This window comes from Crocuta crocuta, unplaced genomic scaffold (assembly GCF_008692635.1).
Source record: "Crocuta crocuta isolate KB4526 unplaced genomic scaffold, BGI_CrCroc_1.0 scaffold247, whole genome shotgun sequence".
NCBI classification, from domain to species: domain Eukaryota; kingdom Metazoa; phylum Chordata; class Mammalia; order Carnivora; family Hyaenidae; genus Crocuta; species Crocuta crocuta.
Genome location: NW_027531910.1, coordinates 1,623,039 through 1,650,739, shown reverse-complemented (window position 1 = coordinate 1,650,739; position 27,701 = coordinate 1,623,039). Strand labels below are relative to the sequence as shown.

Below are 27,701 nucleotides of genomic sequence, written 5' to 3'. Positions count from 1 at the left end.
CCCTTACTCTTCTCTCCATTTGGTAATTGTTTGACCTGGTGCCTGGCACTTAAAAATAAGAAAATCAAGAAGTAACGCAAGTATAATTTTATAGCCAAGAAACTTCTGCATATAAATATTTTGTAATTTCATTTCAACATGAAGATTCTCTTTCTGATATTGGACAATTCAGTAATGGAGTGGAGTGCGTTATGAGGTAGGGAGCAAAGATTAGTATGTGCTTAGCAGTCTGATGTGTTAAAAAGCTATCCACACTACTTTTGGTACTGATAATCCCTCCCCATAGAAAGTTCAAAAGTCTATGACTTTTCAATGCCTTATTTAAAACGTTATTGTTGATACTCATAACTTTGAATATTAATCAAGTAATTCAACAGATGAGGAACCCATATCAAATATTTTAAATCATAATTATATATGTATGTAAATAACTATTACTAATATATATTTAAGTCAATGTATACTATTTTTACTCAATGCCAGTGATTGGAAATTAACTCAAGTGAACTAAATTATGTATAAACTATATAAACTATGAATTAAACATCTTTTGAAATAAATGACATGAATTAATACCAAACCACTAAAACTTCTATCTTGAGTTAATGCCAAATAGTCATAAAACACTAACAAGTTTTAAAATGTTTTTGATCTGCCATGCTTTATAAAAAATTTTTAACATTTATTTATTTGTGTGAGTTAGAGATGGAGTGTAAGCGGCAGAGGGGCAGAAAGAGAGGAAGACACAGAATCTGAAAAAGGTTCCAGGTTCTGAGCTGTGAGCAACAGAGCCCAAAGTAGGGCTCGAACTCACAAACTGTGAGACCATGACCTGAGCAGAAGTTGGATGCTTAACCGACTGAATCACCAGAGCACACTTGCCATGCTTTTTGAATAGCATGTTAACTATAATGTTAAAATAGCAAATACTTGTTCAATATAAATTGTAATATTCATGTCAATCTCTACTAGATATTTAGGAAAGCCTTTAGATATGAATCACATGTTGGACTTCTCAGAAGATTCGCAGCACATGAATCAAGTTACTTAAAATACATATGCCTATTACCAGATGCCTCTTAATGTTATCAATATTCTTTGTGGATATTTAAGAACTATTATAATGATGTCATATGAGTAATGAAATGGATTTAAAACTCCTGAAATTGAGAGGGTGGGTAGAGAGAGAGAAGGAAGGAGAGGGATACATATCTGAAAAAAAGGAACTTAATCATTTTAATCCCTGATTATAATAAATACATGAACTCTTGAATGTACTGATGTTTGTGACATCAAATAAACAGTAAAGTTTAACATCCTCCAGCTACAACATATTATAAAGTTTCTATAAAAATATAGAGGGCTTTTTTTACATTAAGTATTTTTAAATCCCTAGATTTTATTGAAAATTCACAAATATACTAACCACTTAGCATCACTGGAACAAAGGAATCTATTTGAAGAACTAGATAGAAAAATTTTGAATTATCAATGTATGAGTATCTATAGTGCTAAACTTGAAATCATTTTAGACTTGTAGAGGTTTGTTTGACTTTGCATAAGACGTGGATAATTTCTCTGATTTACTTGATTTAAATGAGACGAGATTATTACGTAATGCTGTAACTCAGTTATTCTGCAGTCATCGAGAGTAAAAGTAAAACCTTCAGAAACATTTTCACATATGTAATTTGTATAAACCATAAGGTTACAATTAAGATATCTTAGAAATATGTATTACTGTGGCAAAAGCAGTAGTACCAGCCTTTTTATCTTCTTGCTATAGACAGGAATATCCTCAAGGATAGAAGATTGCCTGCCTATTATTTTATGAATCAAGAAAGTAGTTCTACTTTAAACGTACAGAATTTTTTAAAACCTCTTACAAGTCATACGTAAATGTAACAATATGCTACTTTACTCCAAACCCTCATCACCAAAAGCACCTAAATTAGGAGGATTTCAGGCTAATTCTAACATGTAGTTTTGCACTAAGACGCTCTCAGTATGTAATGCAGAACCATTTTTTTCACTCCAAGTTCTTAATGAAGTGAACACATTACAGGATTATTTCTGTTCTCTGTAGTTTATACAGTTTAAATAATGTTGCCCAACTTCCACAAAATATCCCACCTTAAGTCATCCATTGCACAGTTAAAAATAAATTTTCCAGGGGCGCCTGAGTGACTCAGCACGTTAAGTGTCCGACTTTGGCTCAGGTCATGATCTCATGGCTCATGAGTTTGAGTCCTTGCGCCAGCCTCTGTGCAGACAGCTCAAACCTGGGAGCCTACTTTGGATTCTATGTCTCCCGCTATCTCTGTCTCTCCCACATTCATTCATTCTCTCTCTCTCTCTCTCTCTCTCTCTCTCTCTCTTTCCCCCCCTTCAAATATAAACGCACACTAAAAAAATTATAAATAAATAAAGTTTCTATCTAGCCTTTAATAAGAACTTAAGTCCTTAAATATAAGACCCTTTCATTGGTCTTATACACCCACAAATGTCATTCAGTTTATGTCAGTTATTCAATTTGCATAGCTTGTTGGTGAAGTTGGAAAAACATTGCTAAATTTCTGATAGTTTCCTAATATTTCGCTATGTTTGTTTTATCCACATTAATGTTGTCTCACATTACTCTTTTCTTATAGATGCTCAAAATCATACTGACTTGTTTTATTCAATACACTGTAAGCGTTACCATATGAAAAACGCTTTGCTAGATGTTATGGAAGACAAAAAGACATATCAATCCTGGTCCCAGACTTCACAGTCCAGGGGAAATCAATATATAAGTAATCCTTATGTCCTGAAAGAGAAAACAAAAATCTCCCTGGTGAAAGAATACAATGGGAAAAGGAGAGATTATTCCCAGTTGTGGAAATTCAGATGAAAGCCAGTGTTTCCACAAGTGACAAAAATATTCTATGGAGAGGGAATTCCCAATACTGGCAAGCAGTATCTGTTTCACTGGGATTTCTGGTATCCATGGCCTAGGGAGGTATCTGGTGCAGTGTCATCTATCCAAAATCAAAATAACACATTTCTAAGAGCACTTCATTTATTTTGGAAAACCATTTTTCTGAGTTTTCAATTTCTTTCTCTGTACAGTTTTTCTAATCTATATTCATGAGAAGTTCTATAAGTTTGAGTAACAAATGGAATAATGTAGAAAAAAGCACTTTGAAAATTACTATTCAAAATCGCCGGCTTTTTTTGTCAAGCTCTTCATGTGTATTTAAGATATTGATATAGATTTTTGAGTGAAAGTTCTTGAGAAATAGAAAATCTAAATGTATTGCTGATGCATCACTGCTCATTATGAGAACACCCCAATTCTAAGGAGACATCAGAGAATTGAGACTTGAAAGTCAGGAAGATATTTGCCCTCCTGTTTCAGGCCCCAGTTAGTTATAAAGAAATAAGGATGCCCCTTAGATTATTTATTCTTTTTCCTTCGAAAAACTTAAATTCTCCAAAAGAAAAAGGACTTAAATGGCAGGTGTTATCTATTTCCTCCCCAGCCTGTGTGGGGGTAAGAGATGAAGCTAAGAAATTTTGCCATTTGATACTAAAAAAATAGTCAACGTACGTTTTTAATAGCCAACTTATTTTGAACAGCACTATTAAGCATTATTTGAAAGAATATTAGTGTAAACAAATCAGAATCCAAGGAGATTTAGGCTTTACGATGTTCAGGTCATTCTCTTGAACCATATAACTACACTTGTAGCACTATATTTTATGTTCTCACTTCCAGGACTCCTTAACTGCCTACAGTATTCTACATTTTAAAAGGCAAAATGATTTAAATTCCTCCTGTGTTTTCCTGTTAAAACCATGTCTTCCCTAAAAATCATAGACTATTCCAATGAGTGATTGATGAAGTTACCACTTTGATGACTAAATGGATTCCAGATAATTAAAAAAAAAAAAACTCATCATTTTCTCATCAGTAGTTTATTGGTAATCTCTTAAGAAGTAGTTTTCTACTATTAACAAAAAGTTGCAAACTGACAATAAATTTTGAAATCTGTAAAAGATAACCAAAATGCAATATCAAATCACATTCAAAATGGAAACATGAACATTATAAACTTATTCAAATTCAAACTTATCAAGGATATTTGTGAATTAAAAAAATCTCAAGTCCTAAAAATAGTGAAATGTGACTGACCAAAGGAAAGATCATTTGAGATTTTCTCTTTATTCACTCAAAGATGATCATATGATATACTCCCATTTTCAGTAGAATATATTGCAGTAGGCAAACTATTTAAATATTAACAAGTTTTCATCAAATATTAACTTTAAACACATTAGAGATCATTTAAATCTAAGGAATACAATAACTTAAAATAATACAGTTATAGTGGCATATAATTAGTGGCACTTTGTAATAAGCAATTTCACTTCACATTACATACTCTAAATGGGAACAGGTTTAGAAAGACATTAATAGAAAATGTGACAGAATTTGCCTGAAGAGTATAAACTGATTGATGTTTTGGAACTTTCCTCAGACCTCACTGAATGATGTTTTCATTCAGGCAACACTAAATGTACTAAAAAATTCAAATTCACTTTTACAATTTTCAAGAAAGAAAAATGAAAGAAAGGTCAGCGACCATCGTGGCTTAGAATTTAGGTTAAAGGAAAATGTTATGTACTTGTCAATGTTGTTTGTAACCCTGAAGGAGACAAATGTGGGCATAATCACTGAAAATAAATGAGCAGTGATAAATATTTCCTCTTAACATTATCTTCCACTTTACAGTTTTGTAGAGTTCATTTGCAAGCTTTTTCACAAAAACACAGGGCTTTCAAATCAACTACTCTAGGAAAAAATACAGCCATATTGCTGTTGATACTTTAAAATGCAAGCACAGGAGACAAGATACCTATTATAATCTCAAAGATATTTAGCCTCATGTTAACAAAATTAAATAGGATTAATACATTTCATGTAGCCTTACTTTTAGAAAGCTTCATCTGTAATAATAAAAGACCCCATCTCACTGCCTGAGCTTTGATTCTGCATTAATTAAATATTTATTTATTTCCTCTTTTATTCTTAACCTAGTTTCTAACCCAGAGCATTAGCTTCATGTTTTTCCTTCTGTAAACTTTAAACCAATGCTTCTAACTACAGTAGCCCGGATATATATGCTGAGTTATCCAAACCAACCTAAAACATTTGAGGTCCACCTGATCTTGCCTCATCATAAGTAGAAAATAGGTCAAAGCAAAAATTTTTTTGTAGGCGTACAAACATTTGGTTCTTAATTTCACTGACACTGAGTTTCTAGGAAATAAGTATTTTTCTCAGAATTGTCTGGAGATATGTGTGTGACTTGGGCATTGTGTTAACACAGTAAGAAAGAATGCTGGTTCACTGATCTTTTCCATCTGAGATATCTGCAAAGCTGAGTCATTGTAATATTACAAGGCTGAACTTACTTCTGAACTAAATAGGTTAAGCATTTCAAATACAGTACTTGTGGGGCGCCTGGGTGGCTTAGTTGGTTAAGCGTCCGACTTTCGCTTAGGTCATGATCTCGCGGTTCGTGGGTTCGAGCCCCGCGTCGGGCTCTGTGCTGACTGCCAGCTTGGAGCCTGGAGCCTGTTTCAGTCTGTGACTCCCTCTCTCTCTGACCCTCCCCTGCTCGCGCTGTCTCTCTCTCTCTCTCTCCTAGAAATAAATAAAACATAAAAAAAAATTAAAATACAGTACTTGAATCTTCAAATTATTTAATGCAAAGTCAACAATACCATGACGCAAGGCAATGTGTAATTAGCAAACATGTTTCCAAGATATGCTTAACATTTCAAGTTTATGTTCTCTAACATATAAAAATATATATAGGTCAACAGAATAAATATAATTCAAAATCCTGCAGAATTTATTTTCCCATTGATCATGAATGAAAGCTATTAAAGTATGGAGTGTATCTATATCAGTGAGCAGCTTTGGTCTTCTTCACTTCTGGATCAGAATTTAGGGTTTTTTTCTCATGTATATAACTCAGATGTCTCAATGGCTTCTTCACATTTGTAAGTCAATAAATTACCTCAAATAATGTGCAATTATTTTTTTCCAAAATTTGACTACTAGAATCCTCTCCTGGTTGACAGTTAGTTATATGTACTCTTCTCATCTAGTATATATGATATATAGTATATATGATATATATATATATATATATATATATCTTGTATATATGATATACAAGCAACAAAAAGCATAGAACAATATCGGAGATCCAGTAGAAGTATTTACCTTTACATTTATGTCAGTGTTAATTTTGGCATCTATGAATCCCAGCCCATAAAAACAACTTTCCTCTATCCTCCTGTATAATGTATCCTATATGCCATGGCAACTTAAAGCTGGTGCTTTGCATGAACATTTAAGTATCCTCTAGACTACATAGCCAATTTTAAAATCTTTGGTGATAGACCATGCTAGTCTTGGGACCGATTGCTCCTAATCTTGTTCCACTTCCCATGTTCCATTCTTTATGAGAGAGACTCACCTCTTCATACATTTCCCAGGACCACTGTCAGTTGGCTTCTGGCTGCGTTGGATGGTAGAGACACTGGTGGGATTTTTGGAGTGTAGTGAGAAGGGAAATGACAGGTTATTCTCACCTTCGTCTTTGTTGGGCAGTATTTTCTGTTTAAGCTTATATCTCACCCACTGTATTTTCAGCTTTGAAAGAATGACTCTGGTCCCTATTAGTACCAACATTTAGTCCTCCAATTTAAGGGTGGCAGTAACTTCCCACTTTTGCTAATCTCTGGGTTAGGTCATAGTCTCTTTTAAGATTTCCCCAAATCCGTATTACCTTTGTAACTAATTTCCAGAATTAAATACCTTGTATAAACATGTTAGGTGGTTTCTTTCATCCAGGTTAGACTCTGATATAACAATCTTATACATTGTTATAGTCCTATAAAATGCTGACATTGTTTTGATCTCATTTTATATATCAGAATATTGATATTTGGAGACATTAATCAGATTTCTTAAGTCATAATTGATGATAATTGATAGCAGAAATTGAATATGAATTCAGATTGGTCTGCCTCTTCAGCAGTGCCTTTAAAAACAGAACATGTGTTTTGTATGATGCTCTGTATATTTATTAGACAAATGTCTAAACGTTTCCTTACCGGAACAAAGCCTTTAATGATCATAATATACAGCTAAAAGCAGCTTGTATTCCTTTACTTTGTGAGAGGGCCTTCTGAGTGACACAGGGTAACCATGTTTTCAAACATAATAGGGTGCTGTTCTGTGCACTGGAGCAGTGAGACCAGAGAGGACACTATGTGATAATCTAGCCACGAGCTCTTGGTGGGCTGGCCCAGGGTGGCAATATTGGGGTGATGGTAAGTATTCAGATTCTGGATATATATTGAAATTAGAGCCATCAGAATTTTTGGATGGATTAAAAGTGTCATTAGAGAGAAGAAACTATTTCCATCATTTGAGATGAAGAAGATGTGAGAGGAACATATCTACAGGAGTGCCATAGGTAGTTTTACATATTTGAAGTTATATTTGTACAAGTGCATTATGTTATTATGAAACTAATAGCTTTCAGGTGATAGGAATGTGTCTATCACGTAAGCACCCTCATGTATGATCGTAATCTAAGGAATTCAGAGAGAAGTTAACCCAATTTATAGTAAACCACTGAGACCGAAATAACATCATTTTGAAAAAGTCACATTCAAAAGAGGAGCAAATGATCAAGGATGCACAACAAGTCGTGGGTAAAATTCCTAAAGAAAGAGTCAGTTCTGAGGTATGGGCCTTCCTCAGTGGGGGCAGCCCCATCCCCCGCTTGCCTCACAGACTCAAGAAAGCTTGACAAAACCTATGGTTCAATGCAAATGAGAGATTTACAGAGTTTATAATTAAGCATAACTTATTTTAGACACTCAGCCTAACTTGTGTGTACATGTCTATTTTCTGCTCATTGGCTGTTGATCTAGAAAGCAGATTTTTGCCATCTTTCTACCACTTGCCCCTTTGTTGTTTCAAGCCAAGTTCTCAAATAGACAGGCAATTCCTTAAATACTGAGGTGAGTTTGCCAAAGGGTTTAGTGTAAAAATGAGTTCATATATAGTACATGACAGTCTATAAAAATGAAACCGGAGCAAAAAGAAAAAAAATGGTACATAAAGAATACATTGCACATGGCAATCATAAATCCAAGTTTGGGGCTCGTATTCCAGACACAGCATTGCTGCTCAATGTGTAACTAAAGCTGCAGTTTCACTATGGGTCCTTTCTCAGAGACTTCACTTTCTAAATTAAAGATTTCATGTTTGCTGTCAGTCCAAAGGAAACTATTTTTACAAGTTTCCTCCTTTCATTTTGATGTTTAAGAGTGTTTCTAATAGTAATATTTTTAAGTTGTATTTGTACTTTGATATTTAAAGGTAAGCTTATACATAGAAGCAGATTGTACCAAAATTTTAGAGAAACCTAGGGACTTTTTTTTTCCTGTTTAATGAATCTTTGTATTTAGTATTAGGAATGGTTCATTCATTCACGAAAATAATTCTTTGCTTTTAGAAGTTTGAGAAATCAAAGCATAAAGTAAGTTATATTTCCCTTTAAGGGACTTTGTCTCCCATCTAGAACAAATAATAAATGCCACTAAAGGTAGAAATTATTTCCAGCTGTTTTTACAGTGTGGGAAATAAAATTCATCTAGAGGGTTGTTTCCACTGGAAGGCCAGATGATGGGTAGAGAATTTCTTTACACTATCATTTGAAAGACAGGCCTCAGGCATACTTCATTTAATCCGTGGGCATTTAATTCCCTTAAAACACCAAACAGGGACTTCTATCTACAAGTCGATGACTATTCATGTATCTCCCATCGGTTTAGGTATGCAACAATGACAGTTTACTACTCAGACACTGTTTTACACATTGTTTGCACTACAATGGCAAACACATTAACAGTGTGAACTGTCACAGCCTATACAAAAAAAAAAATAGGAAAACATGGTAAAAACTAGTTATAGTAATGCTTCTGGTAATGATCATGGTAATTTATCAAAGCCTAATAAATATTACTTTTCCTCAGTGAAATATACATATAATAAAAAAGTTAAAAATATTTGCAGTTATCAAAAAATAAAGGGAACAATCTGATGCTACAAATCTCAAAATATGACAAAGGAAAAAAAGTTAGATCTTTATGGCGTTGTTTCTAACTTCCTTCCCAGGCCCCCTTGCTTACAGACATAAGTGGCTAAGAAATGTGGTTAGAATATAAAATATGTCCCCAAAAGTTAGTTCAGAGAGGAAACTAAACAGGTCTCAGAAGAAAGTCAAGGGGAAACTAAACAAAATATTTCAGTACAAAGAGAAAATGAGGGCAAATTTCTCTAAATATCATTCAAGTAAAATGATGTATGAAATATACAAAAACACTAGAATAAAAAAATAATTATTCAGTCTAGAAAAAATGAAAGCAAAGGAATAAAAGATATGTTTGACTGCTATTGTTAGAATATGTGGGGGCACCTGGGTGGCTCAGTCAGTTAAGCATCCTACTTCCATTCATGTCATGATCTCATGGTTTGTGAGTTTGAGCCCCATGTCAGGCTCTGTGCTTTGCTGACAGCTCAGAGCCTGGAGCCTGCTTCGAATTCTGTCTCCCTCTCTCTCTGCCCCTCCTCTGCTTGTGCGCTCGCTCTCTCTCTCTCTCTCTCAAAAAAAAAAACATTAAAAAGAAAATTTAGAATATGTGCCTTTCTTGCTTAAGGGAAACTCTCTGACCCTGGATACTTATGTTTTCCACTTTTGTCTGCAATGAACTTGAAAGCTGTGTGTTGAAGACCTAGAGTCCTCATTAACCCCAGACTATGAATACCCATATGGACTGCCACCCACCAACCTGGGACATCCACCCTGAGCCGTTAGGTAAATGGGAAATAAAAAGTCTCTCTAGTTTGAGCAATTGTATTTTGGGGTTTCTTTATTATTAAATCTAGTGTAACCCTAATTGACACAAATGAAAATTTTGATCTTGGTATAAAGGAGAGCATGGTGTATAGAACAAGTAGATAAGAACATGCAATCAGTTAAGAAACAAAAGACACAAAACATTAGAGTTTAAAAAATAAAATAAGGGGCCTCTGGTGGCTCATTCAGTTAAGCAGGAGACTCGGATTTGGCTCAGGTCTTGATCTCATACTGCTTGAAACTGAGCCCCACATCGGGTTCTGCAATGAGAGTGGAGCCTGCTTGAGACTCTTCTCTCTCTCTCTCTCTCCCCACCTCTGCCTCTCCCCTCTCACACCCTCATGCTCTATCTAAAAAAAAGAGAAGAAAAAAAAATGTGATTTTAAAAATTACAAAGCTAAAAAAAAATAGGTGGAGTGCCAAAGACATAAAGAACAAAAAACAAAGAAGAAGAAAAGGAAAAAAAAAAAAAGATGTGAAAAAGATTCAGGAATGGAGGAACTGTACAGAAAAAAAATGAAAAAAATTCTGATGCAGAAATAAATCCTGAAATAATCACAATGAGAAAAGATAGCTGTACAATTCAGATAGTCCTTTATTAAGAAAGTTTATGTTCCTGAAACAGAGAACTCAACAAATAGAATCAGAAATTACTCAATAATGCAGTTCAGGAAAAAATGAATGAAATGAAGGAAGGAATGATCTACAGACCGAGTGGCATGCCACTTTCCAGGAAAAGCTTTCCATGTACAGCTAACAATGACTCATATCCTAATTATATTATTAAATACCCAGCATGAAGAAACGATTTTCAGTCATCCTGGACGATAAATGAAGACCTTTACAGGAAGAAAAAAAATGACTTGAGACTTCCTTTCATAGCATTCAACTTTAGAAAAAGTCCATGTGAACAAATTTCTGAGAGAAACTAAAAGGGGCCCAAGATTCCTTGGACACTGACCTGTTATTACTCAGTTACAAAAGTGAGAGATTTTATCAAACATGAAACTACTCAGGTAATACAATACCTACTGTCCCTCTGCGAAAAATAAATTCCTGAACACCAGACCCAGTCAATCAACAAATGAACCAAACTATAAAATTAACGAAGATGCTAACAAAGGGAACCAAAAATAAGCATTGTTATGTTTACAAAGTGGAGATGAATGCCATACCGTAACAATAAAATATAACGTAAGTTGTACAACTTTATGAGAAAGAAGAAAGTGTGAATATTATGATGTATTATGATGTATTTCTACTTTATTAGGCTGTCAGAAGTAGGAACAAAAAGATGAAAAGACAAAGCACACAAATTAGATAAACAGCCAGGGTTCACTTATCCAAAGAATGTCAAGGTCAGCAAAATCAGAGTGACAGAGAGGAGAACTCAACATATTCTGGAGCCAATGGAAAGACAAACTTCTGCACCTACAAATCTTCACAAATGTTGCCAATAATAATTTTCTAATTGTGTGTGAGGCACTTCAGACATTTTCAGTCCCCCTCTTAGCCCTGTCTTGTATACACTAGCTTATATGCCTAAGCCTGGAATAGTGTTCATTCAAGCTTGTTGATATGTGCTAGCATCATCTCCTCCGTACCAAGTGCTTCTCACCAATTTTAGAATTTACATAATACAAAATACTGTAACAAGGTGAGGTTTCATATATGCAGTATCAACCTAGATTCTATTTATCACCCGCTACAGGTTTACACAGCCTAATGTAAGTACATTCCTTGACTTAGGGCTTAGAACCAGAACAAGGATCAGTTACCCAGATATTTTATGTAGTCATGGTTATATGTCTATTGATAAGTTCTATCCTGCAGCTAATTACCTCACCATTTATTTTATATTTTGAAAAAAATTTTAATGTTTTATTTATTTCTAAGAGACAGTATGAGCAGGGGAGGGTCAGAGAGAGAGGGAGATACAGAATCCGAGGCAGTCTCCAGGCCCTGAGCTTGCCATCAGCACAGATCCCAATGCGGGGCTGGAACCCACCAACCAAACCATGAGATCATGACCTGAGCCGAAGTCAGTCGCTTAACCGACTGAGCCACCCAGGCACCCTTACCTCTCACCATTTATAACCAGGATAAATCAATACTGTAAAAAATTGAAAAATGTAGATTAAAAAAAGCATACCAATTCAACCCATAATGGGTTTCATAAATTCTTGAACTTACCTTGATCTTTTGCAAATAACTTTTTCTATGACAAAGAAACATTTTTCTGAAGATCATCAGATTGTTTTTTTCTATTTCTTTCCCTTTGTTTAATTCAAATAAATGGAATGTTTATTAATAACAGTTTGTGTATTTTCATCCCATTTTAATAAAATAACTTGAATGTTCACTCTACTATTTAATCCTTAAGCCTGCATAGCATGTGGAAGTATATGAAATGGCATCACCTAATGTTAATGGTGACTGTGAATGTTGTAGCAATGAGGTCCAAGCTGTCTCACAAGTTAGAGAATTTATTAGTGTATGACTCAGATTCATGTACTTTTACTACTATGTAATTAGTCATCATGCCTCCTTATGGCTCCCCTTGGCTGTAACATTTTCTCAGGCTTGTTTTTGATGGTCTTGAGAGTTTTGAGGTGTACTCATCAGAAATTTTGCAGATTATTCTTCAGTTGGTATTTGTCAGATGTTTATCTCCTGGTTAGACTGAGGTTATATGTTTTCTGTGGTGAGGATCACAGAGGTAATGGGGTGTTTCAGGAGATCACATCAAGAATTCATATCCTCAAAATGACGTCACTGTTGAGACTGACCCCCATCACAAAAGGTAATGTTTGTCGGGTTTCTCTGTAAACTGAAACATCATCATGCCTCCCTCCTTCTTTAATACTGTACTCTTTATAAGCAATAAAGTAGTTTTTTAATGCCTTATACTTTTTTTTAATAGTTTATTGTCAAGTGGGTTTACATATAACACCCAGTGCTCAACCCCACAAGTGCCCTCCTCCATGCCCATCACCCCCCTTACTCTCCCCCCCACCACATCTGCCCTCGGTTTGTTCTTGGCATTCAAGAGTCTCTCATGGTTTGCCTCCGTCCCTCTCCCCAAATATTTTCCCCTTCTTCTCACCCATGGTCCTCCGTTAAGTTCCTCCTAATCCTCCTATACGTGAAAATATATGGTATCTGTCCTCCTCTGCCTGATTTATTTCACTCAGCATAACACCCTCAAGGTCCATCCATGTTGCTACACATGGCCAGATTTCATTTTTTCTCATTGCCATGGAGTATTCCATGGTATAGATAAACCACATCTTCTTGATCCATTCATCTGTTGATGGACACTTAGGCTCTTTCCATGTTTTAGCTATTGTGGAGAGTGCTGCTATGAACATTGGGGTACATGTGCTCCTATGCATCAGCATTTCTGTATCCCTTGGGTAAATTCCTAGCAGTGCTATTGCTGGGTCATAGGAGAGTTCTATTGTTAGTTCCCTGAGGAACCTCCACACTGTTTTCCAGAGGGGCTGCACCAGTTTACATTCCCACCAACAGTGTAGGAGGGTGCCCGTTTCTCCACATCCTCGCCAGCATCTAGAGTTCTCTGATTTGCTCATTTTAGCCACTCTGACTGGCGTGAGGTGGTATCTCAGTGTGGTTTTGATTTGTATTTCCCTGATGAGGAGGGATGCTGAGCATCGTTTCATGTGTTTGTTGACCATCTGGATGTCCTCTCTGGAGAAGTGTCTGTTCATGCCTTCTGCCCATTTCTTCACTGCATTGTTTGTTTTTTGGGAATGGAGTTTGGTGAGTTGATTATAGATTTTCGATACTAGCCCTTTATCTGATATGTCATTTGCAACTATCTTCTCGCATTCCGTCAGTTGTTTATTAGTCTTGTGGATTGTTTCCTTTGCCATGCAGAAGCTTTTAATCTTGATGAGGTCCCAATAGATCATTTTTACTCTTGATTCCCTTGCCTTTCAGGATTTTTTAAGTAAGACATTGCTGTGGTGGAGGTCAAGGAGGTTGTTTCCTGCTTTCTCCTCTAGGGTGTTGATAGTTTCCTGTCTCACGTTCAGGTCCTTTATCCATTTTGAGTTTATTTTTGTGCATGGTGTGAGAAAATGATCTAGTTTCATTCTTCTGCATGTTGCTGTCCAGTTCTCCCAACACCATCTGTTAAAAAGGCTGTCTTTTTTCCATTGGATATTCTTTCCTGCTTTGTCAAAGATCAGTTGGCTGTATACTTTTGGGTCCACTTCTGAGTTCTCAATTCTGTTCCATTGGTCTATGTGTCTGTTTTTGTGCCAATACCATACTGTCTTGATGATGACAGCTTTGTAGTAGAGCCTAAAGGCTGGGATGGTGATGACTCCCATTTTAGTTTTCTTCNTTAGGTTTATTCCTAGGTATTTTATGTTTTATTGTGCAATTGTGAATGGGATCAGTTTCTTGATTTCTATTTCTGTTGCTTTGTTGTTGGTGTATAAAAATGCAGCTGATTTCTGTATGTTGATTTCCTATCCNTTTCTGCTCTAATTTTTACTATTTCTCTTCTTCTACTGGGTTTCGGGCGTTCTTGTTGCTCTGCCTCTAGTTCCTTTAGGTGAGCTGTTAGATTTTGGACTAGTGCTTTTTCTAGTTTCTTGAAATAGGCCTGGAGTGCAATGTACTTTCCTCTTAGACTGCCTTGCCATATCCCATAGAGTTTGTATTGTTGTATTTTCATTTTCATTTGTTTCCATATATTTTTTTAATATATTCACTAATTGCCTGATTGGCCCATTCGTTCTTTAATAGGATGTTCTTTAACCTCCATGTTTTTGGAGGTTTTCCAGACTTCTTCCTGTGATTGATTTCAAGTTTCATAGCATTGTGATCTAAAAGTGTGCATGGTATGATCTCAATTCTTTTATAGTTATTGAGGGCTGCTGCTTTATGTCCTAGTATGTGATCTATCTTGAGAATGTGCCATGCACACTTGAGAAGAAAGTGAATTCCGTGGCCTCAGGATGTAGAGTTCTAAATATATCTGTCAGGTCTATCTGGTCCAATGTGTCATTCAAGTCCATTGTTTCTTTTGTGATTTTCTGTTTGACCTATCCATTATTATAAGTGGAGTATTAAAGTCCCCTGCTATTAGCACATTCTTATCTGTAAGATTGTCTGTTTGTGATTAACTGTTTTATGTATTTGGGTGCTCCTGTATTTCATGTGTAGACATTGATAATTGTTATCTCTTTCTTATGGATAGACCCTGTAATTATATAATGCCCTTCTTCATCCCTTGTTAATGTCTTTAATTTAAAGTCCAGTTTGTCTGATATAAGCATAGCTACTCCAGCTTTCTTTTGACTTCCAGTAGCATGATATATATTTCTCCATCCCCTTACTTTTAATCTGAAGGTATCTTCCAGTCTAAAATGTGTTTCTTGTAGATAACAAATAGATGGATTTTGTTTTTTTATCCATTCTGTTGCCCTATGTCTTTTGATTGGAGCATTCAACCCATTCACATTCAGTGTTATTATTGAAATATATGGGTTTAGAATCATTGTGTCGTTTTTAGGATTCATGCTTGTGGTGGTGTCTCTAGCATCTTGTGTTCCTTGCAACATTTCCCCCTGAGAGTCCCCCTCAGGATTTCTTGTAGGGCTGGTTTAGTGGTGACAAATCCTTTCAATTTTTGTTTATTTGGAAAGACTTTTATTTTTCCATTTATTCTGAATGACAGGCTTGCTAGATAGAGGATTCTCGGCTGCATATTTTTTCTGTTCATCACATTGAAGATCTCTTGTTATTCCTTTCTGGCCTGCCAAGCTTCAGTAAATAGGTCTGTCACCACTCTGATCGGATTCCCTTTGTATGTTAGAGCCCTTTTCTCCCTAGCTGCTTTCAAAATTCTCTCTTTGTCCTCATATTTTGCCAGTTTCACTATGATATGTCATGCAGAAGATCGATTCGAGTTATATCTGAGGGGAGTTCTCTGTGCCTCTTGAATTTCAACTTCTACTTCCCTCCCCAGGTTGGGGAAGTTCTCTGCTATAATTTATTCCAGGACTCCTTCACACCTTTCCCTCTCTCTTTCTCTTCTGCGATTCCTATGATATGGATATTGTTCCGTTTGATTGTATTGCTGAGCTCTCGAACTCTTCTTTCATGTTCCTGGATCAGTTTATCTCTCTTTTTCTCAGTTTCTTCTTTTTCTATAATAGTGTCTTCTAAATCATTTATTCTCCTTTCTCCCTCTTCAATTCGTGCGTTGGACTCCTCCAGTTTATTATGTATCTCATTTATCACATTTTTAATTCATCATAACTATTTTTAAGCTCCATATTGTTTGTAGCCATAGTTTCTCTGATGTCCTCCATGCTTTTTTCAAGCCCGGTGATTAATTTTATGATTATTGTTCTAAATTCTTATTCAGTTATGTTGCTTATATCTGTTTTGAGCAGTTCTTTAGCTGTCATTTCTTCCTGGAATTTCTTTGGAGGAGAGTTCTTCCGTTTCATCATTTTGGTTAGCTTTCTATCTCTTGTCACTTTTAAAAGCCTGTTGTGCACTCTGCCTCTGTGAGTTCTGCTATATTAGAGAGGGCTCTTTGACTGTTCAGGGCCTTTCTGTTCAGGAAGTGTTCTTTGGATGGTGTCTCTTAGTTTCCCTTGTTGAGCACTTGGTCATTTTGTTTCCCTACCTGTAGGGGTATTTGGGACTTTTCACCATGTGTAGTTTGGCTTGTTTCTTGAGGCAGCCCTGGAAAAAGAAAACAGACAACCACAGAGGGAACAAAGGCACACAAACACACAGACAAAACCAATAAACAGGCAAACCCAGGCTCTGGTAAAAACAACAATGACAACAAAACTGCTCTCTGGAGGGGATGGGCGTGGTTTGGTGTAGGCAGGTCTTGTCTCCACTGTGTCTTCTGGCCTCCCTGAGGCCCTGCCTTGGTGGTTGTGGGGAGAAGAATGGCATCACCCCACTCCCTTCTCCACCAAGCATTGCAAATCACTCCTTTGGGTCCAATCTTCCTGTGCTGAGGATGTAGCCAAGGTGGGCTGAGTTCTATGTCCCAGGCCCTGCCTCGTTTCCAGGTCCCAGTCTGCAGGCTTTGTTTATACCACCCTAAACAGTCCCACAGGTAGCTGCTTCCCTGCTGCTGGGGATTGATTGGGGGAAGTGTTGCAGCCTCCGACCCGCCAGGGTCAAGCAGAGATACAACCCAAGTGCCTGCAGGAATGTAGCAACTTCAGGTCTGTCAGGTCCACAGAGTCTGTGCCGCCACCGCATCACTGGGCCACTGCCGCCCGGGATGGTGCCGGGAGCGCTGCAGTGCAGTATTTTCTCGCACCTTCTGGGAATGGGAGCACCTAGTTCAAAGTCAGCACCTCAGCCAGAACTAAAAAACACTCTTTCCAAGCTGAGGTTTTTCTCTTCTCCAGGGGTGGTTCTATGTGCAATCTCAGCTTTTCTTTTCTTTCCCCTGGACTCAGGCAGCTCGCCACCACTCGCCGGTTTATCACTCACCGCAACTGCATGCAAGCCGGGTTCCCTTCCCACCCTCTGTGTCTCTGGGTCCCGTCCCGCTTTTATCTTCCCCAGTTCACACTCACGCACTTATGAGGTTTCCTTCCCAGTGTACTCTGTCTCTTTCTCTTCCCAAACTCCTGTGGCTCAGTGTCCTACGACTTCAGGCCTTCTCTGCTTGAGAGATGGCTGCATGTGAAATGCACGGAGCTCCCTACTTCTCCCCCATCTTGCCGTTCCTCCATCAGCGATGAAGTAGTTTTTAACCATTTCTTTCTTTCATATTTATATGACAGGAAGTAAAGTTTGTCAAGGTTAATAATTAAGTATTTTGAGGAGATTTTAAAAAATTGTGTGTTTATTAGAAATCAGAAACTGTGATTAGCTAATTCTTATTGAGTGTTTACTATTGCTAGGCCCTATATATGAATTATTTCATACAAACATTCATCTAACTGAGGGAAGTAAGTGTTATCCCTATTTTATAGACACATAAGGATTAGACTCAAAAAGCAGCTTATTTGCTTGGGACCATACTACAGTACATGGCAGAGCTCTGTTTCAAATCCAGGCTTGCATGTGACTCAATAACATAATTTATATTACTACACAGTAGTGCCTCCTAAGGTGTCAGATGCTTTTCAAAAGAAGTCTCTAGTAGTCACGCCATAGTGTCTAGACATTAAGTTTTAGGGAAATATCAGAGGTTATGTGATCTCCTTTCATCAGATTAAGCCTGGTTTGTTACTATCTATTAAACATTTTTGCTCTTTGAGTGTTTTTCCTGAAATGAACTACCTGGCCTTCTTTGCCCTCATTGATTTAAATTCTGCTGGCGTGAACTTTTTCTCAAGGTTATATAAATGATATTTCTGTACTCTATAGAATAAATAATTCCATGTAATATAATATCTATCATCAATAAATGAGTCTACTGTTTATTCTGTCCATAAAGCTGAGTATAAAGCATTATTTAAATAAGTCTATTTTATGCCAAAATCAGTGAAAAGTGCAGTTCTTTTCTCCTTATTATTTAAAAATACAAGTCAGCTTCTAGTAAAGAAAATGCAAAAGTATAAAAAGAAAAGTAAATTAACATTAATGCTGACATTTAAATAAGTGATATGTCAGAGTAAAAATACTGAGTGGAAAAAAATCAGTAAAGGGTATAATTACATTTCACAAGTCCTCAGCAGAGGTTCTGAGTTATTTTTTCTTTTTAGTAGCCAAAACCTCTAATAAGATAAATAGATTGAGGTATAAAGAAGCATCCGATAAAATTGTTATAGGTGCCAATCCCAAATCTGCCAAGGATATCAATATACACAAAACAAACAGAGATAGATTGAAGTATAAAGAAACATCTGATAAAATTGTTATAGGTGCCAGTCAAAAATCTGCCAAGGATATCAGCATAACAGAAAACAACCAAATTTCTCTACACTACTGATTTTCAGTAAACAAACATATTGATGATTTTAAAAAAATAATAATCTCTCAATTTGTTTTACAAACATCCCAAGAACTGCTGTGAACATGTTAGTATTAAAGTATCTTTTATAATTGAATTAAAAATCAGGCCCAGAAAGGTTATTTAATTTTACCAATGTCTCACAGGAAATCTGATATTGAAATAGGAGCTCAAATTCTCATTTATATTCCCAACACAAAGTAATGATAAATACAGAGAAAGGCTGATATGAAAAAAAGTCTCACTTTTTATAGTACTTAAATTCATAATAGTAAATTGACAAATGACGGTTAGCATTTGAATAGATAGATGATAATGAGTCTTTGGTCTTCATTAATGCTATAGGTCAGTAGATTTGGAACGAAAAGATGAGCTTAGACTTTCATTTACAAAACCAGTGGAATTGTCAGTACAAAAAGCCACTAAGACCTAGGAATACACCTTAACTTTTCACTCATTTTCCATAAAGCACATATTTTTATTCCCTTAAAGCCAAGGCCTCTGCAGCCACTGCAAATATTGCAGGCCACCGAACCCTGTAAACTACTGCAAAATGAACATTTCATCCTTGGGTGAAAATTGTTATTGGTGCTGTATTTACATTGTACAGTGTATATAGATATAACTTATCTATTTTTCCATTAAACAAAATCATAACTGGCATGTAGAAGTATGGAAATGGCTTCTTCTATATGCTTGCTCTCTTTATAAGAGATGATGTTTTCATTCTAGCTTTGCCAGGTCTTGGTAACAGTGGTTTTTGTTTGTAAAATGAAACAGCACCACCTTGTATCCTGAAGTAAAGCTACAACCTCTCTAAAATCTCAGAACATTCAGATCTGTGTTTTAAACATATGTACTGATGACTATCTTATGAAGCAGATGAAGTTTAATTACAAGCGTGGTCTGTGATAGTTCCTATCATACTATTATTAAGCCCTAGATTTCATGCTACCATATTCATCCTCCAAAATTACTCCTCTTACTATCAAAATATACTCTGATGCAAACATATGCAGAAAAATGTCATATGCTTAATTGTGCAATATCTATCAAATGACAGAAAGCCTATAATACCTCACAAAAGTTATGACTGATCCTCTCTAACCTTGTTATTTTATGACTTCAGCAATGTTTATGTACCTACAATATAGGACAGAGTTCCCAATCTATACAGTACATGCTTTAGATGGTTCTTAAGCTTACAAATAACATAGGCAGATGCTTTAATGTGATATAAACATATAGATATAAACTAATTTACTGATTATATAGTTGGAGTCATAATTATGGCATTTATTTTTGTTCTTACTGTTGTTGGCTTCTTTTTCAAAGTTTTATTTTTCAGAATATACGATTTACTTAGACCTTTATTTCATTCTCCAGAAAGGATCTTTATGATTTATTTAGCATACTTTTAAGTAGATTTAATTGGCCATAAAAAACGATTCTAGACAAATACAGGCATAGATTGAATTTCAAACTCTTCACCAATATCATGAAATGATATTCAGTTGGTTCCTCATACAGGTAGTAAATTAAAGTTCCTAATTGCTTTTGTGATGTAGGAAAATGGCGAAGTATACAACGATTCAAGCTAATATATTAAAATGTTTCTTTAAGTAAATTTTTATAATGATACAAATCTCATTTAATAACAATAAGATATTCTGCTTTCTAAACCATTGCACATTGCAAACAAATCTAGTTCACAATTCACTGCAAATGTAAAGAATATTTAAAAATGTACTTATACTAATTACAAACTTTCTAAAAGCCAGTATATGCATTTGTGATTGCTGGAGCTATGTTTGCATTATGATTTCTAGGTCAGTGCCTTCATAACCTCTTTAAACTGTTGGCCAGAACTACAACATTGTTAAAGGTAGAATGAGGTCTCTTATTTTTCTCCTTGCCAACACAATATTACACTCCCTATGCACAATTGCCAAGCAAGGGTGACCCCATATTTTGAGTTTCAGAGTAGATTCCATGCCATAAAATCAAATTACATTATAGGAATACTTAAGCCCAACCAGGTGCCTGGAATTCTATTCCCCATCCATTTGATTGCTTTATAATTAGATATTCTATAAGGAAGTTTCGCTTGCCACATTCCACTCTTCATTTAGAAGTGCTTCTTTGTATGCCTCTGCTACTAGACTGTAAAATAGCAGAAGGCTTGCACTGTATCTGACTTATTGTTTTAAGTCAAGCCCCGACACCAGGGAAGGATACATAAGAGGTACACAAAAATCGGTTTCTATAAATACATTTTCTCATGTGACTGACAGAATTAAGAGTATGTAGTTGTTTTTTTTTTTTTTGAGTGTGTAGTATTAAAAAATTCACAAAGCTGAAGTTTCAGGATGCACTCTTACTCTCAACTGATAATATTGATAATATGGTATGCTTAATGAAATAGGGTGAGAGAAAGAACATATCTTTCCTTAGAGTTCCTAGTAACCAACAGTAAATCATTTCCATTCTGTTTACTCCATTATCTATTTTGTCAGTTTTAATGATGATATGCATGCTGTTTACTTTTACCAGAATTAGAAAGACTGTCACTCGGGTCATGGCAACTTCTGCTTTCTCCAACATATGGAGTAATTATAACCCATTAAGATATTATACACATTTTGTTTCAAACTCAGGGATCTTTTTAATTTCTGTTGGTCTTGTTTTACTCTTATGGGTTAGTCTAAGTTAATGCCTAGGTTATCAAAAGGCAGTTCAATAAATATTTGTTGAATAAATGAATCCTATTCTATATAAAATTTATATTAAAATGTACATGTGTATAGGTATTTAAATAAATATGGAGTTAAAATCCTTATGTAACTAAAGTACACCCAATATAAGAGAATTTTGAAAATGTTTTTTACTCTTTACTTGTATGACATTATTAATAATAGGTAGAGAATCCATCCAACACTGTGTCTATATAGGAGTTTAAAAAATATACCTGGAAGCTGGAAAGATGTTTTAGGATTGGTAAGTGACCTTGGAATCCATCAGATCTTCAAGTTACCAGCATATCCATTCTCCCATAACCTAGACAATTGCCCAAGTCTCATCTGCTGTGAGTCTTATTTTGACCTGATATTGAGCTCTATTCCTTTGACACATCGATAGTAATAACCCTAGATTCTACAATGAATATAAAAATATTCCAAAAGTTGAAAAACAGGATGGGGTGAAATGTTAAGTTATAATGAATTCACTCAAGCATTTCATTTCATTAAAGTATGAAACTGAAATTAGATAATATATTCAATAAATATGATTCAAAGTGGAACATATGGTATATTCAGAAAATAATATTTTAAAATATTCTGAACTTATGATTTCTAGGAAATTAAGTAAAGAAAGTTGGAGAATATGTAGGGGATGGAGTTGATTCAAAATTAAGGCTAAATCAAATGTGAAAACTGTTATCAAATTCTAAAGAGAATAGGGAATAGAATGTGCTTACTGATGACCTTATAGTTATTAACTGTGAATTAAACTGAATGGTTCAAATTAGATGCTGGGGAAGAGAGCACAGGAGGAAGCAAAATTTAGTAACTAATTTATTATTACTTATAATAAGGAACCATTAGACCATAACCCCACCCATTGAAAAAGGATTAGGAGTGCTATGGAAAGGTACTGAATATGAAGGCAACCACAAGAAACCTTCCTACATACCAGAAGTTTGAAAGAGGTATCTGTGTATGTTAAAATACAAAAATAAGTACACAATAGAAGAATAAACATTAAGGGGGACAATTGTTGGCCCTAAGAAGAGAGAGAGAATAGCATAGAGGGGCAAACCCAGATCCTGGACTTCTTTGTTTTGTAGATAAGACTTCAGAAATCTACAAACATTTTACATTACCTTTAGAATTAAAATTTTTAAGGAAGCAAAACAAGAAACATGCCAACCTAAAATGTGTATTTAGTTCATAGTATAAAGAGAGGAAATTTTTAGAAAGTGACTTTAAATCATAGTAATTTGATGAAAAGAAACTGCAAAAGAAATCTTAAACATTTAAGCAATCATTTTTGTTTTAGTGTTTGTATTTTTATACTGATATATTTGTATGTGTAATGTGGGATGAAGCAAATGAGTAATGATTTCTCTCTATAATTCTACAGTCCCAGTGTTACGGAGAACTGGATTTCTCAGTATAGATATGAGAGAAACATATATAGTGCAAAAGAAATTAAGTAAAAGCCCAGAGGCCCTAAATTTGACTTGGATGCATCTATATGAGTTTATTAGAAATTTTAATAAAAATTACCTTTAAGAAAGAATAAATACATTTCCTATATATTTCTGGGAAAAAAAAGCTTAGAAACAATAACCAACCATTAGTAATGAATAAAATTTGGTCTTAAAATATATAAGTATTTCATATGTATCTCTATCATCCATCTTTCTTTTTCTTTCTTTCTTTCTTTCTTTCTTTCTTTCTTTCTTTCTTTCTTTCTTTCTTTCTTCGTTCTTTCTTCTTTCTTTCTTTCTTTCTTTCTTCCTTTCTTCCTTTCCTTTCCTTTCCTTTCCTTTCCTCCCTCCCTCCTCTCTCTCTCTTTCTTTCTTTCTTTCTTTCTTTCTTTTTCTTTCTTCTCTGACTAGAAGGAAATAGAGCTTCTTACAGAAAAGACAAACAGGAGAGATTCAAGATGAAATGGACTATATTGTCATGTCACAGAGTACAGAATCTTTCAAAGATGTTGAATGCTGTGTCAAAATGATACAAGAGTCATCTTAGAAAGGATCCCACTTGGACAAAATATGGAAAGTTTGAATATCAGTATTACGTGCAATAGATAAAAATATACAAAATATATTTAAACCCATGAGATCATATTGAGACCAAAAACACAAAACGAAAAAAGAACTACCATCTACCAATTGGTTATGGTTGAAAGATGTTTTCCATNTAAGCGAAAGTCGGACGCTTAACCGACTAAGCCACCCAGGCGCCCCTGTTTTCCATTATTCTGAAGCTGATAAAAAAAGGAAACATTCACACATTTATCTTTCCCCCACTAACTATTCCATTGGGTAACCAAACACTAGGCAACTAGACAAAGGAATCTTATCTTTGGGGGAAGTATTCTGCCTAAGATACAAATAAGACATGATCTAATAAGAATAGAGCTTTTTGGTCTGAATTAATGGGTCTATGCAGTTATAATATATATAACTCCTAATATCAATAGAGACAACCGAACATTATGTAACAGAATACCACGTGAATAGTAGCCATGCTAAATAAAACAAAACAAATAACAGAAATTACACACACATACACTCGTGCACATGAAAACTAAATCTAGCCAAACTTCTAAGTTTTATTTTTATTGATAGGACACAAAAAGAAAAGAAAAACATATTAAATAGTGCCATTGTTAGGTAGTCCAGAAATTCCAAAATGTGGGAAACTGGTGGGGCAAAGAACCAGATTTACCAATTGTAACCAAATAAAATTTTGCAGAGAAAGAAGGCAAGAGAGCTCACAGTATAAAAGACAGTTAATTATATCCTCTTCAATAAGCAATCTACAAATATAAAAATATATAAATTTTATGAAACAAGTGAATATTTGGACCTAGTATTTTACACTGTTAAGGAAGCATTCTTATATTTACATGTGATAGTGATCTTTGTTTACTTTGATTTTTATATTGGACTATAATTTTCTAGAGCAGATTTATGTTCACAGCAAAATTAAGCAAAAATTACACAGCATTCCCAGATATTCTGGACTCTTCCTCAGATACAACCTCTCCCACTATCAACATATTTTAACAGACTGGTACCTTTGTTAAAATTGATAAGCCTACATTGAGTCATCATTATTACACTAAGTCTAGAATATATATCAGTGTTCATTCTGGGTATTGTGTAATCCATGGTTTTGACATGTGTATGATGGCATGTACTCCCCATGACAGTATCATTCAGAATAGTTCCACTGCCTTAAACATCCTCCGTGTTCTGCCTATCCATCCATCTATCTCTCCAATCACTGACATCAAATGATCCATCTACTGTCTCCATAATTTCACCTTTTCCAGAACATCAAATAGTATCATATAGTATGGGGCCTTTTTAGATTGGTTTCTTGTAGTCAGTCATGTTCATTTAATCATTAGTATTCATTGGTTACCTACATGTTTTGGAATTACGAAGAAAGCTGCTAAAAACATCTGTGTGCAAGCTTTTGTGTGGACATAAGTTTTCAGCTTATTTGGGTAAATACCAAGAGGTAAGATTGCTGGATCATATATGTTTAAGAGTAAGTTTAGTTTGGTAAGAAATTGCCAAGCAGTCTTCCAAGTAGTTTGACCATTTTACATTCCCACAGATGATGAATGAGAGTTCTTGTTGCTTTACATCCTTGCTGGCGTTTGCTATTGTCAGTGTTTTCAGTTTTTGCCATTGTAATTGGTGTGTAGTGGTATCTCTTTTTGTTTTACTTTGCAAGTCCCTTATGATATATTATGTTAAGAATCTTTTCATATGTTTATTTGCTATCTATTTTCATTTGTAAGGTGTCTATTCAGGTCTTTTGACACATTTATTGATGAGGTTGTTTGCTTATTGTTGAGTTTAAGTGTTCTTTGTATATTTTGAATAGCACTTTATCAGATGTATCTTTTGCAAATATTGTTTCCCACCCTGTGGTTTATCGTCTCATTTTTATTGTCTTTTGCAGAGTGGAAGTTGTTAATTGTAATGAAATCTGGGTTATCGATTATTTCTTTCATAGAAGTGTCTTTGGTGCTGTGTCTAAAAAGCCATTGCCTTGCCCAAAGTCAATTAGATTTTCTTCTACATTTTATCACAAGCATTTTATAGTTGAGTTTTACATTCAGCTATATGATCCATTTTGAGTTAATTTTTGTGAAGGGTGTCAGTTCTGTTGATATATACATATCATATATATCATATACATATACATATATATGATGTCCAGTTCCATCACCATTTGCTGACGACTATCTTTGTTCTATTGTATTACCTTTCCTCCTTTGTTAATGATCAGTTGAATATATATGAATTCATATAAGAATGAATATATATATACATACATATACATATATACACATATACACATATACACACATATATGCACATATGTATATATACATATATACACATACATACATATGTATGTATATATATATATGTGCATATATGTGTGTGTATATATATGAGATCTATTTCCCGGCTCTCTATTCTGTTCTATTGATCTATTTATCTATTCTTTTCATCAATACCACACTGTCCAGATTACTGGAGTTTCATAGTAAGTCTTAATGTCAGTGCCAAACATCTTCTGACTTTGGATCTTTTTTAAAGAATGATGATACTGGGTATTGGAGAAGGTATTTCATGAGAGGAAATGATATATATTGCTGGTGACACTACAAATTGTTAAAAGAGTTTTAAAAGCCATTTGGTAAATATCTAGTAAGGTTCATACTTTTTATTCCATATTATCAGGTTTTTATAGATCTAAAACTTTGACATACATGACAAGATAGATATTGAAGCCCTTATAGCAAAATAATTGTACATGGAGCAAATGCCTGCTAATGTGGAAATAAATTAGGCATAGGATAGTTATAAATTATTAAAATGAATTTTAGCTAAATACATTAATATACATAAATATTAAAAACAAAAATGTTTGAAAAATGAAGTTGTACTTCAAAATGAAGGATACTGGGGTTGCGTGGGTGGCTCAGTCAATTAGTGTCTGACTCTTGATTTCAGCTCGGGTCGTGATCTCCCAGTTCCTGAGCTCAAGAACCACATTGGGGTCCGTGCTGACCTCAGGTAGCCTGCTTGGAATACTCTCTCTCCTTCTTTCTCTGCCCTTCCCCTACTCTCTCTCTCAATCAATAAATAAACATTTTTTTAAATGAAAGACAATTACATAGTAAATATTGTAAAATATTAAAAATAATAAACTATACTATATTATAACAAATACATGGTAATTTTCTACAAAAATATCTTAAAAACATTAACAGCATACCTGCTCCAATATCCTGTCATATTGGGGTTGAGTATCTAGTGTCTTCACCTCAGAAAAATTGGTCTTCGCATAACTTAATATTTCTTTCATGATGCTTCCGCATCCTGGCCTACCTCCTTTAAAATTTATTCCCTTCCTATAACAAATTCCACACATTTGAAAAAAAAATCAAATGAAGTCTCTTCTATGAAACCTTTGTTCATCTAAACTCTAACACTTATCTCTAGTATAATCGCTAAATGTCTAAAAATACCTATATTTTATCACTTAGAAACATACTATATTCTATATCACAGTGCTTGCTATCTAATTGTTTTATAAGCTATTTGAATGTTTATGCAGCCAGTGAGCATTTTCATTTTAGAACATATAAACACAGAAAAGAGAACCTACCAGATGCATCAAATTCACAAAGAGGTGACTATTGGTAGTCAGTCTCGAGTGCCTATTGCATGTGAAGTTCTTAGAGCTAATCATTTTATGTTTTTGAGTAAAATCTTGTGACCTTCTATTTGAATTTTGAGTTATCTCTCAAAAGAAAGATAACATGAAAAGCTACCTTTGGACTCCTATAAGTGTTTAGTTTTTTGGAATCTGAAAAACAATTTTAAGTAGCAGTTATCTCTAAAAAGAAAAAGACATAAGAATCCCCACATAAGAGGAGGGTAAATGGTAGTCTAAATTTTC

At 34.9% G+C, this 27,701-nt stretch overlaps 1 long non-coding RNA gene across 1 annotated transcript in view; it reads right to left on the bottom strand.

Moving 5' to 3' along the window:
- Positions 1–4,108: 4,108 nt before the first annotated feature.
- The window catches only part of LOC144240382 (uncharacterized), a 32,156-nt gene continuing 8,563 nt past the window's right edge, over positions 4,109–27,701 (bottom strand). The window contains exons 3-4 of the long non-coding RNA XR_013337699.1: positions 6,537–6,599; positions 4,109–5,692 (exon numbers count right to left, since the gene is read on the bottom strand). This is a non-coding gene — a long non-coding RNA (uncharacterized LOC144240382). The remainder of the gene's footprint in view (positions 5,693–6,536; positions 6,600–27,701) is intronic.